At 36.4% G+C, this 27,031-nt stretch overlaps 1 protein-coding gene across 22 annotated transcripts in view; it reads right to left on the reverse strand.

Moving 5' to 3' along the window:
- The window catches only part of MAP2 (microtubule associated protein 2), a 310,676-nt gene that overhangs the window by 82,875 nt on the left and 200,770 nt on the right, over positions 1-27,031 (reverse strand). Inside the window, exon 5 of one of the 22 annotated variants that reach the window (XM_058438954.1) lies at positions 6,412-6,557. The exons of the other annotated variants lie outside the window; for them this stretch is intronic. The gene's annotated coding sequence lies outside the window, so the exon portion shown is untranslated. The remainder of the gene's footprint in view (positions 1-6,411; positions 6,558-27,031) is intronic. 22 annotated transcript variants of the gene reach the window in all.

Below are 27,031 nucleotides of genomic sequence, written 5' to 3' on the forward strand. Positions count from 1 at the left end.
TTGGTGCATTCACAAACCCTGAGCTAGACACAGGGTGCTGATTGGTGCATTTACAATCCCTTAGCTAGACATAAAGGTTCTGTAAGTCCCCACCAGACTCAGGAGCCCTGCTGGCTTCACCCAGTGGATCCCGCACCGGGGCCGCAGGTGGAGCTGTCTGCCAGTCCTGCGCTGTGCGCCTGCACTCCTCAGCCCTTGGGTGATCGATGGGACTGGGCACCTTGGAGCAGGGGGTGGCGCTCGTTGGGGAGGCTCTGGCAACACAGGAGCCCACGGAGGGCGGGGAAGGCTCAGGCATGGCAGGCTGCATGTCCCGAGCCCTGCCCCACGAGAAGGCAGCTAAGGCCCAGCGAGAAATTGAGCACAGCAGCTGCTGGCCCAGGTGCTTAGCCCCTCACTGCCTGGGGCGGGCAGGGCCAGCCGGCCGCTCGGAGTGTGGGGTCCGCTGAGCCCACACCCACCCGGAACACGAGCTGGACTGCAAACACCGGGCACAACCCCGGTTCCCACCCACACTTCTCCCTCCACACCTCCCCACAAACTGAGGGAGCCAGCCCCGGCCTTGGCCAGCCCAGAAAGGGGCTCCCACAGTGCAGCAGCGGCTGAAAGGCTCCCCAAGTGCCGCCGAAGTGGGAGCCCAGGCAGAGGAGGCGCCAAGAACAAGCGAGGGCTGTGAGGACTGCCAGCATGCTGTCACCTCTCAATATTACCAAGTTTAGATATATAATTGAAAAGAAGTGATTCACCACTCAGTTTTGGAAAGCTGTTGCCCACCATGTAGCATTATTGATGGCTTATCGTCTCCACAGTAAGGATGACAATACAGGCAATACTGTCTTTGATGGAAACTAAGAACATCTTCCTTTTTTCAAAAAAGTATCTCAAGCAAAGGCCTCCAAACAAGTAAGCAAAAATTATATTAAGACAAATCCACTTCTTACTACCAAGCTCTGTTTGGAGAAAGTATAAATAAAGTAAGTTTTCCCATCAGATTACTAACAAGCATTTGTCTGGGGGTTTTTTAACTGAATTTTGTTGCTATCCTCCGCTCTCTCTATTTTCTCTTCATAGCAGGAAGAGCTGGATGAGTTAATTCATTTAAGCCAATTTGACTACAGCACCAAATCTCTCCCAAAACCGATTCCCAAAACATCTCTATTTATGTTCCCTAAGAACACATTTAATCAGGATGTAAAAATTTAGCTCTTAAAACATTGATTGAAGGGCTTATGAGTAAATCAGGGAGTATCGCCACCTCACTAACTATATGTAAAGAATTGAGTGCACAGGAGAGTTTTCTCATCTATTAAATGAGAACAATGCTTAGTTTATTGGTTTGTTACCAAGTTTAAACAGAATAAAATAAAGGGCTCAACACAGTTCCTGGCATGCTCAATAAACAGTAGTTATTACATTTGTTATTGTTTGTTAATTATATCATTAATCATTACATATACAACATTGGCATAGGAATAGGAGCCTGAAAACTTGGTGAGTACAATAATGAGAGTTACTTGCAAATCTGTCCCCAGATATTGTGTAGGGATGAATGGATATCCCAAGACAGGCATGGCAAATGTACCAGACATGGTAGCCTAATGAGAATAGAGCATCCTCGGAATTAACCTCTCCCTGTGTACATTGAAAAATTAGCTACATCTTTTTATAAAAACCATTCTGCAGTGTTCTACACTCCATTCTGCCATTTTCTTCCAGTCACATATCAAAAGATCTAATTGGGTAGCCTAAGCATTGTGTTTCTGCTGAGTTGTGGCATCTTCATATATGTAAAAGATTGAGGAAATTATCTAAATTCCAATTGTGACCTTTTGGATCACAACATTTTACTGATAGATCCTTGCCTACTTCAGTATCCTAATCTTTACATGCTTTTATTTCTTTTTTTGTTTGTTTGTTTTACCAAAGAGCTTAATTAAGATTTCCATATTCTTATATGGCCCAATTTATTTTGTGTACACAGAGAACATTGTAAACAGAAAAGGTTTCACATAAATAACATGCCTTGTTGATGTAGCTTTTTCTGAGTTAATAGGCTTTATATTTTTGAAACAGTTTTAAATTTATAAAAATATAAAGCAGATACTACAGAGATTACCCATCTACCCCCTGCATACAGTTTTCCCTATTTTAAACATTTTGCATCAGTATGGTACATTTATATAATTAGTGAACCAATATTGATATATTACTTTTAACCACAGTCCATGGTTTATTTAGATTACTTTAGTTTTTCCCTAATGTCTTTCGTTTTCGTTTCAGGATCTGATCCAGGGTACTATATTATATTTAGTCCTCATGTCTCCTTAGGTTCCTTTAAGACCTTGACCTTGAAAGTTTTGATGAGTACTAATCAGATAAATCATAGGATACCCCTCTATTGAGATCTGTCTGTTTTTTGTAATGATTAAAGTTATGTGTTTTGGGGAGGAAGACCACAGAGGTAAAGTGTTCAAATGAGATGCTAAGCTACGTGGGTAGGAACACTATGAGCCTTCTGAAAGCTTTTGATATGCTACTGGATATTTGAATCTCAGGCAAAGGCAGTGATGTGCAAAACATCCCAAACCAATTGGCCACAAAACTTTTTCTAACACCGTATTTATTAACATCCCCAAGAGGATCTGGGAAATAATTAGGTTTGTACTTTAGTCCATGTTTAACTCTAGGAGTTCTAGCCACCAAATATTAAAAGCAAATACAACAATATAAGCACCCACAACTCTCAGTTACATTTGACTTCTCTCATCCCCCTGCCATAGAGCTTTCTGGAACAGATTTCTCAGTGACCAAGAATCCTTATTTTAAACCTAGCAAACCAACACTTAAATAGAGAGACTGCTACTTGGTAATCATCCATTTAAAATATTAAGATAATTTGTTTTCAAGAGGACAGACATTTAAAAAAATGAATTCCTTAGTATTTAATGCTTTAGAGTTTTGAATTTTTTAAATTAGTTAATAAAAACTAATTTTGGAAGAAGAAAAGGCTGGATAGCCATAATGATTTCACTTAATACCAGAATCACAAAAAAATCAAAATTATTACCTAAAAAGTATCACCCAACTTCCTGGTAAGACTATTCAGATAATATTCCTTAAAATGTATGCAGATTAATCAGGTATTACTTTTTAATTTATTAAGCTTTTTGAAAGAAAATAGTCTAACCATTTGGTAAGTAATGATCATTTTAGGAGATTTCAAACTAAAATTAGCATGGCTCTGACAAAACTACTTTTACAGAAAATATAACTTGAAAAGATTGCCTCTGTTTTAGGGAAAAGTTTATTGAACAAAAGGAGACACTATTTGGCCACACTCATTTATAATCACAACATAATATTATTAAAATACCACCCATAAATGATAAATTTCACTTATACTTCTAATCAAAGTTTTGGGGTCATAGATTATCTCTGTTCTTCAAAATGGTATTTTCAACATAGTTAAAAGTACCATAGCCTTCTTTAATTTCTTCTTCCTGACGTAATATTATTTTTACCCAAATCTCTTTGGAAACCATGTGAATGTGCAATTAAAGAAGATAAAGACTGGGCATAGTTGCTCTTGCCTGTAATCCCAGCACTTTGGGAGGTCGAGGTGGGAGGACTGCCTGAGTCCAGGAGTTCAAGACCAGCCTGATCAACATAGTGAGACCCCCATCTCTACAAAAAAAATTTTTTTAATTAGCTAGGTGCAGCTATTTAGGAGGCTGAGGTGGGAGGATCACTTCAACCGAGGAGATTGAGGCTACAGTGAGCCATGATTATACCATGGCACTCAACCTGGGTGACAGAGAAAGACTCTGTCTCTAAGCAAATAAAGATACAAATAAAAAAGTGAAGACAAAGACAAATTCTCTCCAAATCTACTAAAAAATTTGTTGTGAAATACTACGAATTTTTAACATTCCATTCCTACTGTGCAATGGGAAACTCTCCAAATTGCAAAAGATCACAGATCTTAACTGCTCCTAACTGCCAAACCGCTGAGCATCTGCCACACAATCCCTGCTTTGATAGAGCAAGCTGAGATGCTACCTAAACTTCCTTTTTTTTTTTTGAGACGGAGTCTTGCTCTGTCACCCATGCTAGAGTGCAGTGGTGCGATCTCGGCTCACTGCAACCTCTACCTCCCAGGGTCAAGTGATTCTCCTGCCTCAGCCTCCTGAGTAGCTGGGATTACAGGTGCCTGCCACCATGACCAGCTTTTTTTTTTTTTTTTTTTTTTTTTTTTGTATTTTTAGTAGAGAAGGGGTTTCACTGTCTTGGCCACCTTATTTCTCTTACCTGCAAAGCCTAGCTTGATAATGTGAGCAAGGAAATCTAAGACTAAAACAATGATTTACAATTTATAATATATTGCAATGGGAATCTTACTTTTTAGGACAAAACACACATGTCAATATATAATGGGAATACTGTTATGTGTGATAAGCATTTTTTAAAAATCCAAGACATGGCCATTTGCCGGTGGCTCACGCCTGTAATCCCAGCACTTTGCTAGGCCAAGGCGGGTGGATCATGAGGTCAGGAGTTCGAGACTAGCCTGACCAACATGGTGAAACCCTGTCTCTACTAAAAATACAAAAATTAGCTGTGTGCACCTGTAGTCCCAGCTACTTGGGAGGCTGAGGCAGAAGAATCGCTTGAACCTGGGAGGCGGAGGTTGCAGTGAGCAGAGATCACACCACTTTACTCCAGCCTGGGTAACACAGCGAGACTCCATTAAAAAAAAAAAAAAATCCAAGACGTTTAAATATCTATTGATATCAGGGTGAGATATTACACTTGACTTTATTGTATTATGACTATTATGCTATATATTAAAGGGTCCAAGTATTCTTTCTAGGTAAGGTATATTATTAAAAAAAAGAAAAAATATTGTGCCACCAAAAATGTTAGTTATGAATCTGAGTGGTGAGCTTTGATGTTTGCTACCTTGGTTGTTAAACAATTTTGTCTTGATATTTGAGAGTTTCTATGGACACATTTATTTCTACTTCATCAAAAGCTAAAACTTCTGTTTTTTAAAATTCCAGCTTTTTCCCTTGATAAACCTTAGATCTGTTTTTCTCATTCTAATGTTCTTGACAACAACATGAATATTTTCATACCAACCTCTGACCACTGATCACTGCTGCACTCTGAATAATTTCACTGATGGAAAATTATGAAAAATCTAAAATTCTTTAGTGTTTGTTGATCTGACATTAACCTTTGATTCCAATGATGTGAGCCAAACTAAGAGACTTGGTATTGATCAGATTTCCAGCATATTGATGATTTAAGCTGTATCATAGTATATCAGCATAATAAAACTGTTACATAACCAGAATAGAATGTTCTAGAGCTTAAATTTCAAGTTGAAATGGTATATGAATTAATTTCTGGTCTTTTTGACATATGTAACATTCTTCAATTTTGTTTTTAGGTAGACTTAATGCTTACATGTTTAATACTGTTGAGTAAAACAAGTACTTTACCTCATTTTGATTAAAAGGTTTTGGTATCATGAATTATGAATTTTATAAGTGATATGGTTTGGATCTGTGTTCCTACCCAAATTTCATACTGACATGTAATTGCCAGTGTTGGAGGTGGGGCCTGGTAGGAGTTGACTGGATCATGGTGTGGTTTTCTCATGAATGGTTTAGCACCATCCCCCTTGGTACTGTCCTCATGATAGTAAGCTCTCATGATATCTGGTTGTTTAAAAGTGTGTGGCTCCTCACTCTGTCTTACTCCTGCTCTGGTCATGTGAGGTGCTTGCTTCCCCTTTGCCTTCTACCATGACTGTAAATTTTCTGAGGCCTCCCCGAAGCTGAGCAGATGCCAGCATCATGCTTCCTGTACAACCTGTGAACCATGAGGCAATTAAACCTCTTTTCTTTATAAATTACCCAGTCTCAGGTATTTCTTTACAGCAATGTGAGAATGGACTAATACAATAAGTAACCAAATGTTTTTATTAATTCTAGTAAAGAAATAAAAGCGATAGTAGAGAGAGAGAAGCAAGAAAAAAATAGGAAGAAACAACAACAACAAAAGAATGAAGAAAGAACAAAAGGAAACATCCAGCTCAATATAAAACATGGGTACTATAGCAAAACAATTTTGGGACAGACATATTCCAATTTTCAATCACTTAATAGAAACTTCTTTATCTAATATGATAATTAATGTAGACTCTTGGAAACTCATTTTGTAGCTGATGGGTAGCTCTTTTAGTCATTACTGCTGTTATTTATCAGATTTCTAGCGTATTGACTGGAACATCAATAATTCAATTTCTACTGCATTAGGATTTTCTTATATTTAAATGTATCTGCTTTTAGCATTTTCCAGGCCTAAGATTGTAATGTTCTATGTTTAAAAATTCTAAAATCTTACTTGAGTGTGTGTCTAGATGCTTAAATGAATTCCTCTTTTTCTGTGTGTAAGAAAAAATTTGGACTTGCCCATAGGTGGCCAAAAAGTCTGCCTGCAAATCTGTAACACTACTGTTGAAACATTGTCTTTTGTGATGTGATTGCCTCCTGCAAAAAAATATGCATAATAAATTAATTTACATTGTAATTTAGAAATAAGATAACCTATATGTTGCTGATTTCTTTTATTTTCTTTATTTTATTTTTTGAGACAGGGTCTTACTCTGCTGCCCAGGCTTCAGTGCAATGGTACAATCACACTCACTGCAGCCTCAATCTCCCGGGCTCAAGTGATTCTCCCACCTCAGCCTCTCAAGCAGCCTCTTAAGCAGCTGGGACTACAGGTATGTGCCACATGCCCAGCTAATTTTTGTATTTTTTAGAGAGTCAGGGTTTTGCCATATTGTCCAGGCTCATCTTGAACTCCTAAGCTCAAGCAATCCATCCACCTTGACCTCTCAAAGTGCTGGGATTACATGCATAAGCCACCATGCCCAGCTTACTTTGCATATTTCTGATGATTATTAGACTATCAGGAAATACATCTGTTCCCTTATTTTCTTTTATTCCCAAGAATTTTAATGCTTAATGCAGTATTTACATTATTCTAAGTCCTGAGCACTATGTTCTGTTCCTTATTTTATTTATAATTGTGAAAGTTATCAAATCTTTTCTGAAATCCTGCAGAATATATATCATAAAAACATAACTGTACATATTGCCTTTTAAAATTTTAGTTTGGAGCATAGTTCTTACAATAAAATTATATAATATTATGTAGCATACAATAGCTTATTTTCATGTAAAGCAAATGAAGTACAAAATAGGCAACAATATTTTCCACACAAAATGTCTCGTAAAAATTTAATATTTTAGACCTTTCAGATAGGTTACAGGTTAACAAACTGTAGCAGAAAAATCTGATTTGTTGGAATAAATTACTTAGTTTTTTTTTTTTAAGTATTTCTCCTTTGTTCTTCTTCCTTGGAATATTCTTTTCATTATCATTGAAGTAAATGTTGCTAATAAGTGAATAATAACTTTAAAATGATAAATGACTTATTATATTGGAGACAGCCAAATAACATATTTTGGTTGGTTATCTAAGTGTTATAAAACTGTATGTACAAATTAAAACTTAATGCATTCAACAGCTGGCTTAAAAAGATAAGCATTTTCACCTGGACCTCCACCTATTATTGCATTCCCTGAATATTGCACATGGAAAAAAATAATTTGATACACTCTGATGTTTCCTGCATTTTGTTTTTTAGAGCAAGTGGCAAATAGATATACTTATTTAAGTGTAACAAAAAGTAGTTCCTGAGCACATATGCCCTGAGGGCTTGCAGACACAAGAAAATAAAGTACAGCTGTCACATTTCCCAGACTATTTAAAGGAAAGAAATAAGAAGTAAGCAGAAACGCCCAGAAAAAAATGCCCCTGACAACTCTGCCATCAGTCTGAGCTATTGATGAATTTTGAATTTATTTTCTCTGGGTAACTCCAGGACTAAGGATGCAAATCAGAAATACATTTTACTAAAAAAGAAACAATTTTCTCGTTTTCTACCCACTTAAAAATTTGAAGTTTTCCATACCTTTTCTTCAAAGTCTAAAAGGGGTTATTTGAAAGTATGGTGTGCATAACCAAACCATGATAGCAATATAAAAAACTGTCAAAACAGCCTTTGGTCATACTTTGGCTTTCATTTTCATTTTCTTTTTCTTTTTTTTTTTGAGACAGGGTCCCACATCGTTGCCCAGGCTGGAGTGCAGTGGCTCCATCTTGGCTCACTGCAACCTCCACTTCCCAGCTTTCAAATATGTATTCAATGTTGAATGAATATTAATTAATCAATTACCTACCTCAGGGTAAACACAGAAAGGTTCTGCCTGCTGTGGATGTTTGGCCAACACTATATAGCAAATTGGGTAAGAGGGGAATAGTTTTGAATCTAATTTTCAGGGCTGTCATGGTAGAAGTATGGAATTCAAGTTCTAACTCCATTTCATATGCTCCGGTGCATATGAAAAATAACACCAAGTAAAACAAACTACTGGACATGAATAGGGTCTAGTAAAAATATTTCTAAATCTGTATAAATGGGGTGATAGATAGAGGTCTAGTAATCATAATAGAAACCACATGATATATAGGTTTAGAAATATTTTTAAGATAAACTACTTCAATCCATTGGAGAAAAGGTTTTAAAATCATAAAACTGAAGTGATCTTTGGTGATCATCCATTCCAATGTGTCTTACAGTGTTTTCAGTCAATTAGCTCCAACACAGGTTTAACAAATTAGAATTTCTCAATGTGGAACTTGCAAATTGATATTTTAACAAGCTCAATAGGGTGACTCTGATACATTGACATTTGAAGACTAGTGTTTTCAGCCAAGCTTGCTGCATAGGACCTCAGAAAAGAATGAGGAGTGATAAAAATACACACATGGAACATCCCTATAGACTAACTGAAGTGGAGAGTTAAGGCAACTATGTTGATAGGTCACATGACTATTCTCACAAATAGAAGTTGGATCTTTCACTTCCTTTGTCCAGAACATTATGATGAGTTGATGGAGTTAAATCACAAGATAGACTGCTTGTATTCTAGCTTATGGGGAATAAGGCAGTGCTCTGTTGTGCCTAATCCTACTTGTAATATCTTCCAAGAATGTTTAAAATTACCAGTTGTCCATGGTTTAAAAAAAATCTACTTCACATTATGAAAACAATGGGCAGTCCCTGGCATTTTCAAATTGTCTTTCGAACATTTACTTTAAACACTCCTTAGCATTCATTAATGGTTTGTGATAGAAGTACACAAATCTCAAATTGAGTTACAATTTTCTTTACCGTTAGATCATTTTGGAGGTGGATGTGGGGTAATAAGCAGGGTGCAAATGGGTGGTAGATAACTCTGAATTTGTGAAGCTCTCAAAGAAGTAATTGAATTATTTAGTACCTAGATCATTGAGACGTGTGTTGAAAATATCATTAAGTAGAATAGAACTTTCCTTCCTGGGATTCCCACATAATCACAAACCTCAATGGTTTTATTTGGATTACAATATTAGAAAGATCACAAAGCACAGGAATACCTCACTGATGATAATTATTACCAGGCAGCACTAACTACTCTCAAAAATTGGCAAAAGGAGAACTAATAAAGTCTTGGAAAATCTGAAGGAAAAATACACTATGTGCCAGATAGGCATGTCTCCATTTTAATAATGTGTTTGGCACAGACAGTTCTAGAATGTTTTCTATGTGTTCTGCCCTACCATCATGTAATGTGCCAGTTCAATCAAAAACATTGGTTTTATAATTTTGTGCTACTACATATCCACAGATGAACAAAAGGCTAAAATGACCAGTTGTGTAATATAATTAAGCACATAAATATTGTTTCTCTTTTCCATGTAGGCTCAATTATGCTTTATACTATTACTATGCATATCAGTACCACAAAACAGAAACTTTTGTTTTGGTCCTTAATGGTATTAGAAGTTTATGCAGAATCCATATTTTTGCTTATAAATGCTGAGAAGTTCTAAGCTTAAACATTTGTTAATAAGCTGCCTACAACTCTATATTCTCCTTCTTTGTCTTCTAAGAAAAACAGAGGAAAAGGTTCTCGATAACATGAAAAAGATATGCTGAAAATCCAGATACTTGTTTCATATCTTCCCTGCTTTATTTCAGGCTGATTGTAAAATACCTATAAGGATGACTCATCATTCTTCATCACATACCATGACTAATAAACAATTAGAAAGAAGAGAGCTGGTGGGTGCATAACACCTAATTTCAAATGATGATAGACACAGATAACATTAGGTTATTGCTAGAAATAGATAATACAAATAAAGTATAAATTCAGACAAGTTGGAAGGGCTTAAGAAATGTTACCTATTACTTGTTATTATTTTGTGTTTTCTTCTTCTGTTTCTTCTTTTTTTTCAAAGACAGGGTCTCACACTGTCACTCAGGCTGGAATGCAGAGACACCATTATAGCTCACTGCAGTCTCAAACACCTGGGCTCAAGCAAGCCTCAGCCTCCTGAGTAGCTAAGACTCTAAGTGCACATCACCATACCCAGCTAATCCCCCCCACCCACCACCAAGCTATGGGTCTTGTTATGTTGCCTGGAATTCTGGCCTCAAGCAATTCCTCTGCCTCAGCCTTCCAAAACACTGGGATTACAGGCATGAGCCACTGTGCCCAGCCCATTTTATGGTTTTTATTTGAACATTTTCAGCAATAGGATTCAGTACATGGTTTGACCCACACTGAAAAACCAAGAACAGATACAGTAAATTATTTAACCAAATTAGACACTTCCAGAGAGATCTGGAAGGAGAAGTCAAATCCCAACATCCGTTCCATTGCTTGCTGTTTCACAAAGCAGTGAGACTGGCGGAATAGGGTTAGAGCTAAAAAAGAGAATCCAGTCCAGATAACAACACTAACTTTGTAAACCTGCTCGATTGGTAACAACTTACCATATGAAACTGGGCAATTGTCTTTATGTGACCATGGTATACAACTTATGCTTCACAGCTGTATACTATTTCTGAGCCTATTTTTTATTATATCAGAAGACTAATAAATAGCTCCGGTATGTATTAGATATAAATAATATTTAAAATGCTTTAGAGCTTTAGTCTCTACCAGTAATTTTTTTTCTTTTTTTTAAGTCCCCCCACCCCTACTAGTGATATTTAATTAAGGAATTAAGGACTTGCATTTAGGTACTGGAGATATTGTGCAATAAGTAACAGATTTTCTATCAGAAAATTAGGGGTGAATCCTGGGTCTACCGCTTACTAGATATGTAAACTTGGACATGGTGCTAAACCAGAGTGTTAGTTTCATAAGTATGTAACTAACTATGGAGCCATTGAACAAATAAATTTTGACCCCTACATTAGAATTTTTCTTTATAAGCAGAAAAAATTCTAATCAGAATTTTAATAAAAATTTTTCTTACATAAGCATACATTTAAATATCAGGATAAAAAGCTTAAGAGGAAAATTATAATTTGGATTTGGATAAATAATGTATTTTGTTTTAAACTTTTTCCAGTGTGGAATCTGATTCAAGACCTGTCAGACTTGGTCCAGGTTCACTTAACAAAATACCATAAATCTTCTTTGGACACAACTCTGAAGAATATTCGCTAGAATTGCAGACATTACAAAGCAGAATTTAGGCCATAAGTATTTGCACCACCACAGAGTGAAGATCCTTGGGTTTGAGATACCTGAGAGCCACATTATAAAGAAGCCACTGACTGGGATTGACAACAATCTAAAAATAACAATCAGTACTTGAGGACTAGATGCTTTAGAGATTTCCTTGTATTGTAACAGGGCCATGATCCAGGTAAATTTGGAGGCCATGTTATACATCACGGAAGAAGATGCTAGAATTAAAATTATTAAACAAACAAAACTCTAAAAGTTGGAGAAGAAATGGCAGTCATGAAAAGACAAAAAAAAGAATAGATAATTGAAACTGGAGAATGTATTAGAACATAAATTCAAAAATTAGATGCTTGATAGTTAATTCTATGAGTGGGATTGGCTTCTTGGCTATTTAAGACAGAGGAACGATAAAGTCCTGGGGAATTATAAGCAGGATACCATTTGTTGTGTGCCCTTCTCTTTATGGGATCTGCTCAGTCCCTTTATCTTTTGATGAACAATTCTTTCTCCACAAATGCAAGCCATCTGACTAAAGCTCTGTCTCTAACGTGTTCAAATTAAAATCACATTCCAAATATAAGTGTAAACAGATTTACAGCACAGTCATAGTATTTTTTTTGCATTTCTTTGAACCTCATTGCATTCCTTATCAGTGAATGTGTTGAAGCAAAACCTGAATGATCATCCTGTTATGAACATTATAGAATCAATTCTGGTTTTGACTGATGGGAGGCTGGAATGTATGACTACTAAGATGTTGTCCAACTCTAAGATTACAAATTTTAATGAATTAAGCAATTAATTATTTTTTAACTGTATTTAAAAAATTAATGGACAGGCTTCTGTGTATCAAGTAGTGGGAACACACTGGGAATACTAGAAAAAAATATATAGCCCTCATGTTGAAGGAGGTCACAGACAAACCAATAGCAATAATACAGTGTGGTACATGCTGTGATAGTGATAAGGACGGGAAGTTGTGGAGGTACATCAACATCTCTTGCCACACTAGGAAGTCAATCAACACTGCCTGGAGGAGGGTTTGAAGGACAAGTAGGAGGTAGTCAAAGAAAGGACAAGAAGCTTCCTAGGAAGAAAGAGCCTAGATGACCAAATCCTACGTTTTTGTTTTTGTTTTGTTTGTTTTTGAGACTTGAGCTAGGCAACACTTTCTAGAAAGATACCAAAATGAGCATCTTCTGTCACCTCCATAACTCCAGCCCTCACTCTGGGTCAGAGGTTCCTCTCTACTCTATGTCTCCCTCACAAGGCTGTGAGTTCCTGGGGGAAGGGCTGTGTTTAATTCATCTCTGACCTCCAGCACCAAGTACAGTGTGTGGCACAGAGTAGGCTCCACAACAAATGCTTGCTAAATAAATGAACAACAATAACAACAAAAAAAACTCATGTAAAGCACAAAATTGTTCACTATGGAACAGAAGTGAAGTGGAAGTGTGGAAATGAGGTCGATGGCCAGGCAATGGCAGAATTGTAAAGGAATGTGGTGAGCCATGCCTGTACTCTGTCCTGAAGGCCATGGATGTCCATGAAAGATGGAGAGAAGAAAATGGTACACTCGAGCTTAGTTTTTAGGATGATTGATCCAGCAGTGGTATGGAAAGTAAATTGGAAGAAGACATGACTAAGGATAGAAACATTTCTCAGAGACAGTTGTTTGAAAGGAACTGGGCCTGAGCTATGGCAGTGTGAGTGGGACTGAAACAAGGGGCAAGATTCTACGTTCAAAAAAATTAATTAATTAAAACAAAACCTAATCCTCAAATTAATACAGTCTAACAAACTTAACAGACTGTTTCATCAATTAAAGTTACAGTATTTATCTATCATCTATTTACATCTATCTGTTTTGAAAAGAATGATAAAATATCATGTTTTATACAATTTTGATGGGTATTGACATTATTACGTTTTGAATTCAGTTTGTGGTCCAGTCACACATGATGTCCAGAAGAGTTCCTTTTCATTAAAATTTGTGCTGATGCCAGGCATGATGGCTCATGCCTGTAATCTCAGCACTTTGGGAGGCTGAGGTGGGAGGATTGCTTAAGCAACAGAGAGCCTAAATGACCAAAGCACTGGGCCTGATATAAAGGTGGTAGTCAATAAATGATTATTGAATTATATACTAGAAAGCAAAATAAATAAATTGATGGGTTGATAATGATCTATAATGAGCATGTATCAGGCCTTCATTTAATTTTAAGATCATTATCAATCCATCAATTAATTTATGTTGGTTTCTAGTATCTTATTCAATGATCATTTATTGAATACCAGGTTTATATCAGGAATGCTGTTAGGCATTAGGAAAATGATGATGATTAAAGATATAGACTCTGACCATAAACTTCTTACACTGTATTCAGAAAGGCAGATGTGTTTGAAAAAACATACATTATAACACAGTAAATGCAATAATAGAGGATAACATAGGTACTACATGAATAAAAACCTTCTGAGTCATACATATTTAAAAAGAAAAATGGATGGATGCAAAACATTTGTATTATATGCATTTTAAAGTATACTAACCTACTACATCTGTGGAGCATCAACAATCTAGTTAATTATGTTAAATACTAGTTTTTCTCCAGAGAAAGGTAAATATTAGTCATATATAAGTAACGTATGAGTCATATAAAGCATAGTCATTTCTTTTCTTTTCTTTCTTTTTTCTGGGGGGGTTGATTTGGGGCAGGCTGCTTGTGTTGTGCTGTGCCCACTGCAGCTGTAATTGTGATTCAGAGGAATTCTAAGTTGAAAGTAGCCTTATTCACCATATCGGTTGAGTTGGGCCAAAAGGAAGCATCCAGAGAATCCTTGTCATCTGAAATTCCCTTGCAACCCAAGTTTGATCCAACTGGATCAGCCTTCATATACTGTTTGACTTCTCTCTTTGAGTAGATTTATCTTAGTGTGCCCCAGAGTGAATTCTAGAAATCAGGTTAATTTCCATGGCATGCGACTTGTATTCTGTCAAACTTCTGGAGGGGTATGATGGGACATACATTTGCTAAATCATCCAGGCCTGAAATGCATACAATTCATTTACATTTATGAGATGTTAAAAGGATGAGCTAGAAAAAATATTCAAGTACTTAAATTGCCACAATAATTAATTTTTCTTCAAAGACAAATATTCCAATCTTATTTGGAAAAGTCTTAATAGATGTGGCAATATTATGTGGTGGGCCTGTAGGCAAAATACTTAGATATAAAAATAGACCCATCATATGCAAGTTAGGTAAATAGGACTTAGCCAAGAGTGAATTTAAAAAAATTATTTAGAACACAAAAAAGATTAAGTTAATATTAAAATAAAACAAATTTTAGAAAAATCACAAAAACTTTAAGGAGACGTATTAATTTTTTAATACACTTGTATTAAAAAATTAACTTTCTGTTAAACCTAACATATGTTTAACATTTCATCATAACCATCACAATAATAAAGGATAGCAATTTTATATTTTAATCACAGTAGTAAGTGAGGAGAAAAAGGGACCAGTGAGGTTGATGTTTAGGTTAGAAGTATTACTGGTAACAGCATCCCTAAAAGGGCCACTGTGGACTGATGGCTCCCATCTTTTCTTTTCCTATCTTACCTCATGTCATCTCATCTTATCTCATCTCATCTTATCTTATTTCATCTTATCTTATTTTATTTTACCCTATCTCATCTCACCTTATTTTGTCTTATCTCATCAAGATAGAGTCTCAGTCTGTTGCCCAGGCTGGAGTTCAGTGATGCGATCCTGGCTCACTGCAACCTCTGACTCCTGGGTTCAAACGCTTCTTGTTCCTCAGCCTCCCGAGTAGCTGGTATTATAGGTACCCGCCACCACGCCCAGCTAATTTTTGTATTTTTAATAGAGACAGGGTTTCACCATATTGGCCAGGGTGATCTTGAATTCCTGACCTCAAGTGATCTGCCCACCTTGGCCTCCCAAAGTGCTGGGATTACAGGTAAGAGCCACCACACCCGGCCAGAACTGCTCCTTTTCTTTCTGGGATTCCAGATGAGCTGAGAAAAGCAGAATATAGCAGCAGCACACTTGCTTGTAGAGAACACTATTCAGGTAGGTTCTGAGCTTTCATTTGGCATTCTGTGATTTTTAGACTTTTAATGTATAATTCAAAAAATTCACCTGACGAAGCTCTACAGGATCCTATACAAGCTGGGAAGTCTTTGTAGGCTCTTAAGCATGGTAGATCCTGGATGCCAGAAACAGTAATTGCAGGATAGGCTTGTCATTATTTAAACTATCGTGGAGAAAATAAAGTTAGAAGGTTTTTCTGTGTGATTTCCATGTACAAATATTTTGAACTATGTAATACAGTTACTCAGCTCTGCCATGAGAAAATTACATTAAAAATATACATTGTTATGTTACTTCCCTATAGTATTTCAATGAAGAATTTCCCTGTCCTCATGTTTCAGTCAAATCTTACAGTGTATATTTAAATAACCCATAGATGTATGTATATGGATATTGTATATCAGTGTGCATATGCAATGTATTATCTTATGCTGCTATATTTTCAATTCTGTTACTTATAAGTGTGTGTGTATATATATATAATATACATGTATATAACATTATATTATACTATAATTTTCAATTCCCCTTGCTTTTAAAATAAAGTTCTCTCTTGAATTCTCACACTCCAAAAACAGGACTCACTCCAATTGTAAACACATGCCAAAAAGGAACACACAAGCTCAAAACAAAAAGGCTTACACATTGCTTCCCAGTAGGAAGAACTTTCTAGTGCCACAGCAGTCTGTCTGTGTTAGAAAAAGGTCTTTTTTGATTGTGTTGGCCCTTTGCTTTTTATTCAGGATTGATTACTACTGGATCTTTCCTAGAGCTCTGTTCACAACGGTTGTAAATGACTCAAGCTTTGGCACTCCCTCACTGAAGTATTTGCTTTAGTGAATTCTAAATTTCTCTGACAGAGACTACAACTGTCTCAGAATCAAACTGCCTTCTGTAGTAATTACTGAGCACATGGTACAACTAGAGTCCTTGACATTCATTAGAAAAGTGCAGAGGGTGGGTGATAAAAGAAAAGAGTAAGAATCTCAAGAAATTACTAGGTTTAAGTAAAATCATCACACTTCTTAGGAAGAACGATTTGACAGAGACAGTCAGAAGGAATCAATCTCTGAGTTCAGCCACAATGGGGTCTTGTTGGCTACTTAATCTCACATAGAAGAAAACATCAAACTGTCTTTGCTTACATGCTTGTAGGAAAGGCCAGTTTTCTTCCCTTTGAAATGCTCTCTGATGTCATAAGAATTCTATTAAATGGCGCCTACTCTCAAAGAGAAAATGAGTTTTAACTTTCAGGGAAAAACCAGTGATCACATACTTACTGCAATGCAGTATTTTCACAAACACCCAAGCATTCTGCAGTCACAGGAAACAGAAACTCAATTATAGAATTATTTAGCAGATAAATTGATTTTATAGAATATTTATCCAACGGAACAGCTTTCGTGCAACACTGCAACACACTATATTCCTTTCATATAAACCAGGTGCACTGCTACCCTCCACGTAAATAGTAATATTTATAAATATCCAAATAAACAGTATGGATGGAGCAAATACAAAATATCATGTCAGGACTATATATGGTTATTTGTAAGTTTATCAAAACATCACAGTTTTTTAAACATTTTTGCAAAAGTATCAACTCAGGGTTTTTTACTTCTATTATACTTTTTATTTTTCCTTAAAAGGGCATATATCCTTCTTCAGTACAAAAATGAGTTTTTAATTGGCCATGCCAATTTGTCTTTTTATAACAAATTTTAGAAACTCATTAAAGTACAAATATTTATTTTTTCCATAATGAGGCTTTCTACATTAATTAATCAATTGATTCCTTTAATAAGAAGTTACTGAAGAAACCAAGAATGGCAATAGACACTATGCTTTTGAAGTCATTATCATTTTGGAAACAATGAGTATTTCTATAAGGAGAGTTATGTAAAATATCTGATTTATTATTTTCTTTTTCTTTTAGAGTCAGAGGTCTTGCCGTGTCACCCAGGCTGGAGTGTAGTGGCATGATCATAGCTCTCTCAAGCTTCTTCCAACTCCTGGGCTCAAGCAATCCTCCCACCTCAGCCTCCCAAGTAGCCGGGACTACAGGCAGGTGCTACCTTCCTAGCTAATTTTTATTTTTATCTTTTGTGAGATGAGATGAGGTCTCACTATGTTGCCCAAGCAAAATGCTTGCTTTCTCTATTATTGTAAGAATTAAGTTCGATAAACTGGTGTATTTAATACATTTACTATTTTAACATGATATTGAAGTTACCATCCACACTCATCTCTGTGGTATAACTGACATCTATTTTTGCCACAGCTTGAGCTACTTGATCTGAGTATTCAAATATATTAATTTGTAGACAAATTTTCCCTTGGTATAACAGAGACTGCTAACCATTGACCAAAATCTTTTTTCCCTTTTCTTTGAGCATATAGCTAGAGTACATTTCTTAACTTCCCTTGAGATTAGGTATGTCCAAATGACTGAGTTCAAACCAATGGCAGGTGAACAGAAAGAAGTGCTGTATACACTTCCAAGATCACCCAATGTACAGCTGCCTTTTGCTCCTCCTTGGTCTTTTCCCTTCCACTCACTGGATGAAGAAAATGACAAAGCAAAGCCACACATGGAAGAAGCCTGGACCCTGGCTGACTACGAAGAGGACAAACAACGTTTCAACTGGAACACCGAACCTGGACTGTTGGGTGAGCAAGAAACAAAGTTATAACACATTTCTAGATCTGTTTGTTATAGAAATAAGCTAATCCTTTTGGTTTGAAGAAAAGTATCATGAGATTTTCCAAAAAATAGATGAGACTAATAGAAGTAGCAGGATTAAATGAAACATTTAAGTCACTGTCCCCAATTTATTGCCTGCACAGCAAATCTTGACAGCAACTAGAACACCCTGTGGGAGGTGGAGTGGGAGAAGTGAGAGAGCAAACTTGAGGAAAGAATTTCCTGCAGCTCTTCCTGAATTTTTCTCTTCATGCCCTTCTCTGGTGTGGCTGGAGCAAAGATGGCCCAGCTTCTGGGTTGGTCTTTTTGTAACATCTGCTTTCTGGCCAACGTGCAGACAGAATGTGCAAACACATTCAGGGAATCTTAGGACAGCTTCATGTTTGCCAAAAGCAAAGTGAAAGCCCTCCTTTTCCTGAGATGGTAAAAAACAGAAGCCCTGCAAAGGGTCTACGTCTTGTCTCTCTAGGTCCTCTTCATTTGCCCTCATTGTTGTCACCTTTCTTTAGAGGAATGGGTGGCCCTCATTTTGTTAATTTATTTGTTCTTTAACATATCTTTTCCTGCCTCCTCCAAAATTTTGTCAAATATCCCCTCATGGTCTCACAATTCCAGCTCATTCTTACTCCTTTTCTTACTTTCTGACTACAAACCTAGTCTTTTTTCCTATCCAAAACAAACCCCCTTCCCTACCACACGAAAGGATGATAAACAGTAACCATAACCATAAAATCTATTTTGTAAATCTGCTATCTCAAGGCTACAGTTTATTTCTTTTCACCTCTTTAATCCATTTATTTATCACCTACTCATTCTTTTACTCATAACTTAGTAACAACTATTAACAACAATTTATTAAATATTGTTTTGTTTAAAATCGAATAACATGGTTTTGGAAGCGGTGAAACTTTTGCCTTTGAGACTTCACCAACTGGATGGGAATAATGACACGCCAAGATGATTTTTCTATAGTGCAGATATATTTAAAAGGCTACAGATGCCCCTTATTGCCTAAAGGCACAATTAATACCACTTTTTTAGGACTGGAGGAAAAGCTTCATAGAAGGAATGGCATTTGAATTGAACAGACATAGGCTTTTGGAAGGCAGACAAGGGGAACACGGGTATTTAGACGGGGTAACAGAAATAACAAAGGTGATTGTAACATGAGAGAAACATGGCATACAAAAATAAATAATTAAATTGAGGAAGCAACAAGTCACCTGCTGAGGTTAGAATGAAGAAAAGGCAATTGAGTAGAAAGGAAAGACTGGAGATTGTCCAAAAACAGCTGCTTTGACCTGTTCTAAATGGCATTTAATATGTTTGGAGCTTTAGACTGTAGGAAAATTTGAAGTAGGAAAAAGAAATGATCTGATATACACTGAAAATTACACAGTGACAGCATGGAGGAGAGTCAGTTTATAAAGAAGTCAGGAAGAGGGAAACTAATCAAAGGCCATTGAAAGGTTCTGGTAGATGCCCTTGACTGAGAGAGTAAGAGTGAGGAAGAGGATGGCTCAGGTTTCTGAGATACTTCAGAATCTGTTGCCTGGCCAAGATTTAGGAATTAAAGCAAGAGGATTAAACAATAGATTATTGGATTTCTACTTGGATATCTTGATGGATAGCAATGGAGATACATTAAAACTTTGGGTGCCAGGAAGAGCACAGAGGGATATGTGTGTTTGTGATGCCTGACAACAGCATATCTGGATGGGCATGGCCAGAGCATGGTAGAAAGTTTGTGTTTGGTGGTCTGAGGACTGGGGTTGAAGATAGAGACTTTGTAGTTAATGTTGTTTTCCTGTCTCTTAATAGTCACTGAGAACCTATTAAGCACGAAATATGATACTTTTTTGTTGTTCGTTCTTTCTTCTTGACTTAAATATCATTTTCTGTAATAACAACCTTGGTTCATGATAGGCATGATTCCTTCTTCTAAATATCCTTCTAATTTTTCTCTGTTTCTCCACTTCTCCCCACCAATGTGAATGTTCCCTAATGTTCTTTGCTCTTTTCTGGCATTATTACCTTCTCCATGGCTCTTCACTCCAAATAGTTTAGATACTGGATATTTAGATGAGTACCTAGTCCATAATTGCAGTCCTGACTGTTATCCTCAGCTACAGATTTCTTTTCCACTCAATTTCTTGTCCACTGCCACATATTGAAGATGTAAATAAATATTAGTGATGCAAACCTCCAATTTTCTTTTGCTTCAGAATCTACTGTCTAATTCATTCTACACATCTTTGCCAGTGTAATCAAACTTCCTAACTCAAGTTTGATCACATCATTGCTCTGCCAGAAATCGTGTTGCCTACGGAATCCCCACTATCTAATGAATAAAGTGCATGCCCCCAGGTTAGGTTTTATAGCATCTCCACAATCCTATTTCAATTTACCCCTTTTGACTCAACTCAGTCTCCTACCTTACATAATCCAATTAAAATGGACTTTCTGTTTCTTTTAACACATGTTGCAGTTTCATGCTTCTACACAATTCCTTGCTTGGATTTCTCATGCTTTATAGAACAGAGACTTGAACAAGGTAGGATTAAAATATTTTTTAATGAGGAAATAGAAAGATCTTTGCTTCATCACATACTCTTTTCTGTCTTGTAAAATGACGATTGGCTCGAAAATAAGTTTATATATTTGGTTACATATTTCAGTGAGAATTAGGCAGGTATTATGCTGAGGTTAGATTATGACCATTAAGAAAAATGTTTCCTTGTTAACTACTTTTTTTTTTTTTTTTTTTTTTGCCAACAACAGAAGCCTGAGGGACAAAAGGGGAACAGGCCAAACATACCACTTCTGGGAAAATGGCCAGTACCTCCTCAGGAACAGCCAGGTCCACATGACAGTAGCTGAAGGGTCTGCCTGCAAAGTTCCTCATATCACACTCTATCCTCAAATTAAAATTGGTTTCAATGACCATGGGACTGAGGTTTTAAAGTGTCCCAAACTCATAATCACATTCATGCCAAATTTTGTAGAAGAGTGGTCTTTGGAACTATGTGTACTGAAATGTTGGTTTAAATTGTGCATGTAAACACACAGACATCCACATACCCGCACATCTCTTGCTAAGTTCACATTTTTCATATTGCATCAAAGGGACAGGACAGACAGATGAATGCATCTTATAAGCAGTTTTATTTTTACAGGAAAATGTCACAAGATAAAGGCTGAATGCTAACTTTGCACCTGAAATGCTTCCTTAAGCTGCTTGTTCTGTCTCTAGATTTGTCTGTGATAGTCATTTTGCTTTCCATCTCTTCTCTCTCTCTCTTTTTTTTTTTTTTTTTTGTAGCTCCCTTCAATCTTGAAAAATGCTACTTTCTAGCCCAAGGGGCAAAGAGAGCTTGAATAAGACTTTTACGGGCTTATAAACATCCTCAGTTTCTGAGCACCAACCAATATGGAAGACCCTTGATCAGTATAGTAATTGGGTTTTCATGAGTTGACAACCATAAAATATACATAAGTATGTGAAGAAGAAGGAAAAAATAGTATGTAGTGAACACTCCCTAAAGTATCAATTACACAAAAGCCACAGTCAAGAAGTCCTTTATCCATTTGTCTTTCCCTTGGAGGCTGGCTATACTCCCTGCTCTTCTAATCTCTTAATATCCTACTCTTTGGCTCTTTATACAACAATGAAATTCAATAAAGGGGAATTTTGTGGAAGGTTAGACTTAGGGTATAAATAAACTGTACCACGAGATTTTTAATAGCTTTTGAGACTCCATTTCACTGATTATTCTTCCTTCTTCCCACCCATAGGTATAGGATCCTGGCAACTATATATGTACCACCTGGTCTATTCCATTGATCACAGCTTATTAGCCAGGCAGCTTGGGTCATTAAAAATTAATATACTGCTTGAAGGTGGCATTCATGCGAAACCACACTTGAGAGTTGTGCTTGTGTAACGGGCAGTAGGGAAATCCAGTCTCTATGTAAAGAGTTATCTATAGTCATCTTGAATTAAAGAGAGCTACAGAGGAATCGGGCTGAGGAGCCCCAGAGAGACTGGGAGAATGGTGGCCTTAGTTCCTGGCTGATGTTTAGTTCCTGATTCTAGACCCTCATAAGATCTGTTTCTGAGCCCTTGGATTATGAGGTCCCTCAGCAACCATAAAATAATCTTCCCTATTCTGCTTAAGCAAAGTGACTTATACTCATAGCCAGTAAAAGAACTAATTGCATAGTAACCATGCCTGGACCACCATTTTTAAAAATTCTAAGCATTAGAAAAAGTGTTCATCAGCACCGTTTTTTTTTTTCTTTTCCTATCTCCATTTGGTCAAACTGTTAAAAGACAAGACTTAGTAACAGCCCCCTCCTAATAAGAACTAGAGCCTTTTGAAGCAGGTGGTGCCCACCTCTGCCTACAGAATTCCAGCCCAAACAATCTGCCCAGAATTACTGAGAAATCAGTAGAATGTGCTGATGACTCAGCCTGTTAAGTAGGAGGGCTGTTATTGTTATTTTAACTCCTGCCAGAGTATGTGAGCAATTCTCCCTCTTTCTGTCTCTAGTTAACCATGAGAGATCCCTCTTCAAAACCTCACTCCTGGAATAAGTTCTTGTTCAATAAGAGCTAGAGTAGCTTGAGATCTGGATATGACTGCCAGCTGAGAGTACACAATAGGATAGGCTTTTATAATGGCAGCATCTGATATCCTAATTTACCAATAGAATTTATTTTTAGAATGCTTAATCTGCCTTTAAAATTATTCACACAGAGTGCCACGGAGCGGAGTTGAATGCTGATAAAGTAGTAATCAGTGCAAGTCAAAGTATTTATTTTCAGAGAGGATGGTGAAAATACCAGGTTTTCTTTCTCATTTCCTTAAATGTTGGGGTATTGTGGTTCTACTGTTTGTCTTTCTCTTGCCAAATGTTCTCAATGATATAAACACTCATCAAGTGCTTCTCCTAGGAATATTATAAAAATAAAACAACAACAACAACAACAAAAACCCAGCCTATTTTACAGAAAATTGTCTTAAAGGATAAACTTTGCTCATCTATGAATGATGAAAAGATATAAATCTATTCTGAAGAGAAAGTAAAATCTAAACTATGTTGAATGTGGTAAATCTTAGTATCATTATTTAGTTAAAAGACTGCAAGGAATAATAAATATTTTCTGCTCTTCAACTGGCTTTCTCATCCAGCTAATTAGTTCCTGATTTGTCTATGTGCATTTTTCTTTCTTTTGGTATTATACATTATGGCTTGAAATTATAAATCAGCTAAGTAAAGTTTCTCATAATGCTATAGAATCATGAGTCAAAAACATGAAAGTGCTTTAGCATTGCAGATGTGATGGCCTCTGTTGAAACAAACCAAAGGAATCCTTAAAAGGGCAACGACTATCACTGTTGTGCATTAAGGGTACTCTGTGTGCAGAGCATCTACCTACATTGTTCCATGGTAACCCTTGCATACCTAGTCATCCCTTTAGCAAGTGAGGGTCCATCCACCAGGATAGGTGGTAGTTCTAGGGTCTGGTAATACAGCTCTGAACATCATAGTCTCTGCCCTCCATGAGAGGAGATCATGTTGAGATGATGTAGGTAGAAGATTCCAGTATATGTAGCATCTTGTTGGCCATTGTAGGAGTGTGGGCTTTATTTTTGACTATTACAGGCAGTCATTGGTGGATTATGCATAGGAGAGTCATATCAATTGATTAAGATGTTTTTAAAAGATAATTCTGACTTCCATGTGAACAACAGACTGTAGAAGAACAAGACTGAGTACAGGGGATTATGATAGTAGTAAACATGAGAGACAGTGGATGTGAATGATATAGGTAGAGATGATAAGGCATGATAAGATCCTGGACAGGCATGAGCTTGGTACTGTAATTATCTACTCTGAGTCTTAAAGAGATTAAATCATGCCTTTAACAGGTGGTGGTTGTTAGAAACAAACAAACTTTCAGAGTTGCTAACCACTGCACTGTAATATTTAAGGTTTTTGTGTGAAAAATAGCTCACTGCAACCTCCGCCTCCCGGGTTCAGGTGATTCTCCTTCTTCAGCCTCCCGAGTAGCTGGGATTACAGGCATGTGCCACCACGGCTGGCTAATTTTTGTATTTTTAGTAGAGATGGGGGTTTCACCATGTTGGTCAGGATGGTCTCAAACTCCTGACCTTGTGATCTGTCTGCCTCGGCCTCCCAAAGTGCTGGGATTACAGGCGTGAGTCACCGTGCCCGGCCGAAAAATATGTGAATTCTACATAAGTTAATAAGACTCAAACTTCAAATTTAGAAGTACATGTGTTAGGATAGAAGTATTCAACTCTGAATTCATGGAATATGAGAATTAGTAATATTAGCAAATGATTGCAAAGATTTTGTCATTTGCAAAACATTTTCACTCCTATTATCCTATCCAGTTTAATTGAATTCGCATGGCTAGGTAATTTCAAAGGTAATCACCTGGTAAGCAGTGTAAGGATATCACAGCAAAATAAAAATGTCTAATTAAATAGTCACATTTAGTGGTATCACTAAATTAATTAATAGACTGTTTCTCATTTTAGGTACTGTGTCTTCCTTGCTTTCCTAACATTGGCCCTCAACTCACATAAAAGGATCCCAATAAATATTAGGGGCATGAATAAAATTTCTACATATGTGACAAACAGATTAGGTTTTTCCAATTTATTTTCTGGTAGGCAGAATAGCTTCAGAGCCTGAAAGGGATGAGTTTGCATGCAGGCTCTGCAATCATTATATGATCTTGAATAAGTTACCTGAGGTATTTGGGCCTTATTTTCCTCCTGTGCAAAATGGTAATGCATTTTTGACCTAAGAGACTTATATAAAATCTCATATTTACTTACTCATATTTGCCCAGAAAGGTCAGTCTTCTCTTCCTCTTCCTCCCCCAACTTTGACAAAATAATTTATTTCCCTCAGAAAATAAAAGTTGGGAGAGAGTCTATGTCTAACTATTTCACTACCATATACTAACATTTCTTTTACCTTAAACAAATTCTAAAATTAGCTATAGTGTTAGAAAAAAGTTTGAAAAAAAAATCTTTTCTTTTTTAGTTTCTTCCATTATTTTCTAGGAGAATATGATCAACTAACATGGGCCAGACAAAGATATCTCACTTTTAAGTATCTTAAATTCCAAAGGTAGTAATTTATACTATATTTGGGAATAGTAAGTGTTTCATGTATAGGGAGATAAAACAGATTCTAATTATTGTGTTATAGCAAAAGAATGAAAATCATGAGTCCCATTAAATTAGTAAGATCCTAACAAACCAAATAAAAAATGTTTTTCTAGTTGAAAAAAATAAAACATAAGCAGGATTGGCATGATACTATCTATTAAAAAGTTTGAATTCATTATACATAAATCCCAAATAAGCTTTGCAAGCCATGCTTAAAACATTTTAACATTAAACCTTTAAAATGCTGAAAGTTATTTAGAAATAATAATTAATAATACTAAGCACCAGAAGATTAAAATATTAAAATGAGTCAACTTTATAACGGAAGGTGTCAACCAGATTTTCATCCCTCGATATGAAAGAATCTCTACATACAATATTGGGTAAAGATGGGCTGCAAAAGTATATCTACAGTGTGATGCCCTTTATGTAAACTTTTAAAATGTTAATAATTGTTCAACATTTGTTTCTTACACATGTCATAGCAGTGTTAGAACACACACAGGAAGGTTATATGATCTTTAGGGTTTTGACATCTCTGGAAGAATGGGAGAAACTAAAAAGGAAGCAAGAAGAGCTTTGATGACTTCTGTGATAGTTTATTTTTTTAGACAAGATTTTAATATAGCTGCATGTTAGCATTTGTTTAATCTGTGCAGTGGATACTTAGGTATTTGCTGTAATATATATACTTTTTTGAGACAGAGTCTTGCACTGTCACCTGGGCTGGAGTACAATGGTGTGATCTCAGCCACTGCAACCTCCACCTCCCAGGTTCAAGAGATACTCCTGCCTCAGCCTCCCCAGTAGCTGGGATTACAGGTGCTCACCACCACACCTGGCTAGTTTTTTGTATTTTTAGTAGAGATGGGGTTTCACTATATTGGCCAGGCTGATCTCGAACTCCCAACCTCATGATCTGCCCACCTTGGCCTCCCAAAGTGCTGGGATTACAGGTGTGAGCCACTGCACCCGGCCTATAATTTTTTTTATATTTTGCTTTGAACATCTTATAAATTTTCTTGCTTAAAAACAAATAATAAAAACAAGAAAGTGAATACTGCTGTGGCCAATTTAAGATTATATATTCAGTACTTCTAATTTAAAAAAACTAAATTGAAATATATTTCCTAGAATAAGAAATCATTCATTTATAATCTTTCCATAATTTTATTATGCTTTTATCATAGGAATTTTGGGTTTAAAGAAAGAAGTAAAATAAAGGAAAATATTGTTTCTGCTTGTAACTGAGCTAAAGCATATATATTCCTTTATTTACTCATGTGAAAATTTTGTGAGGAACAAATGCAAACACAAAAGTTT

This window comes from Hylobates moloch, unplaced genomic scaffold (genome assembly GCF_009828535.3).
Source record: "Hylobates moloch isolate HMO894 unplaced genomic scaffold, HMol_V3 SCAFFOLD_1, whole genome shotgun sequence".
Classification (NCBI taxonomy): domain Eukaryota; kingdom Metazoa; phylum Chordata; class Mammalia; order Primates; family Hylobatidae; genus Hylobates; species Hylobates moloch.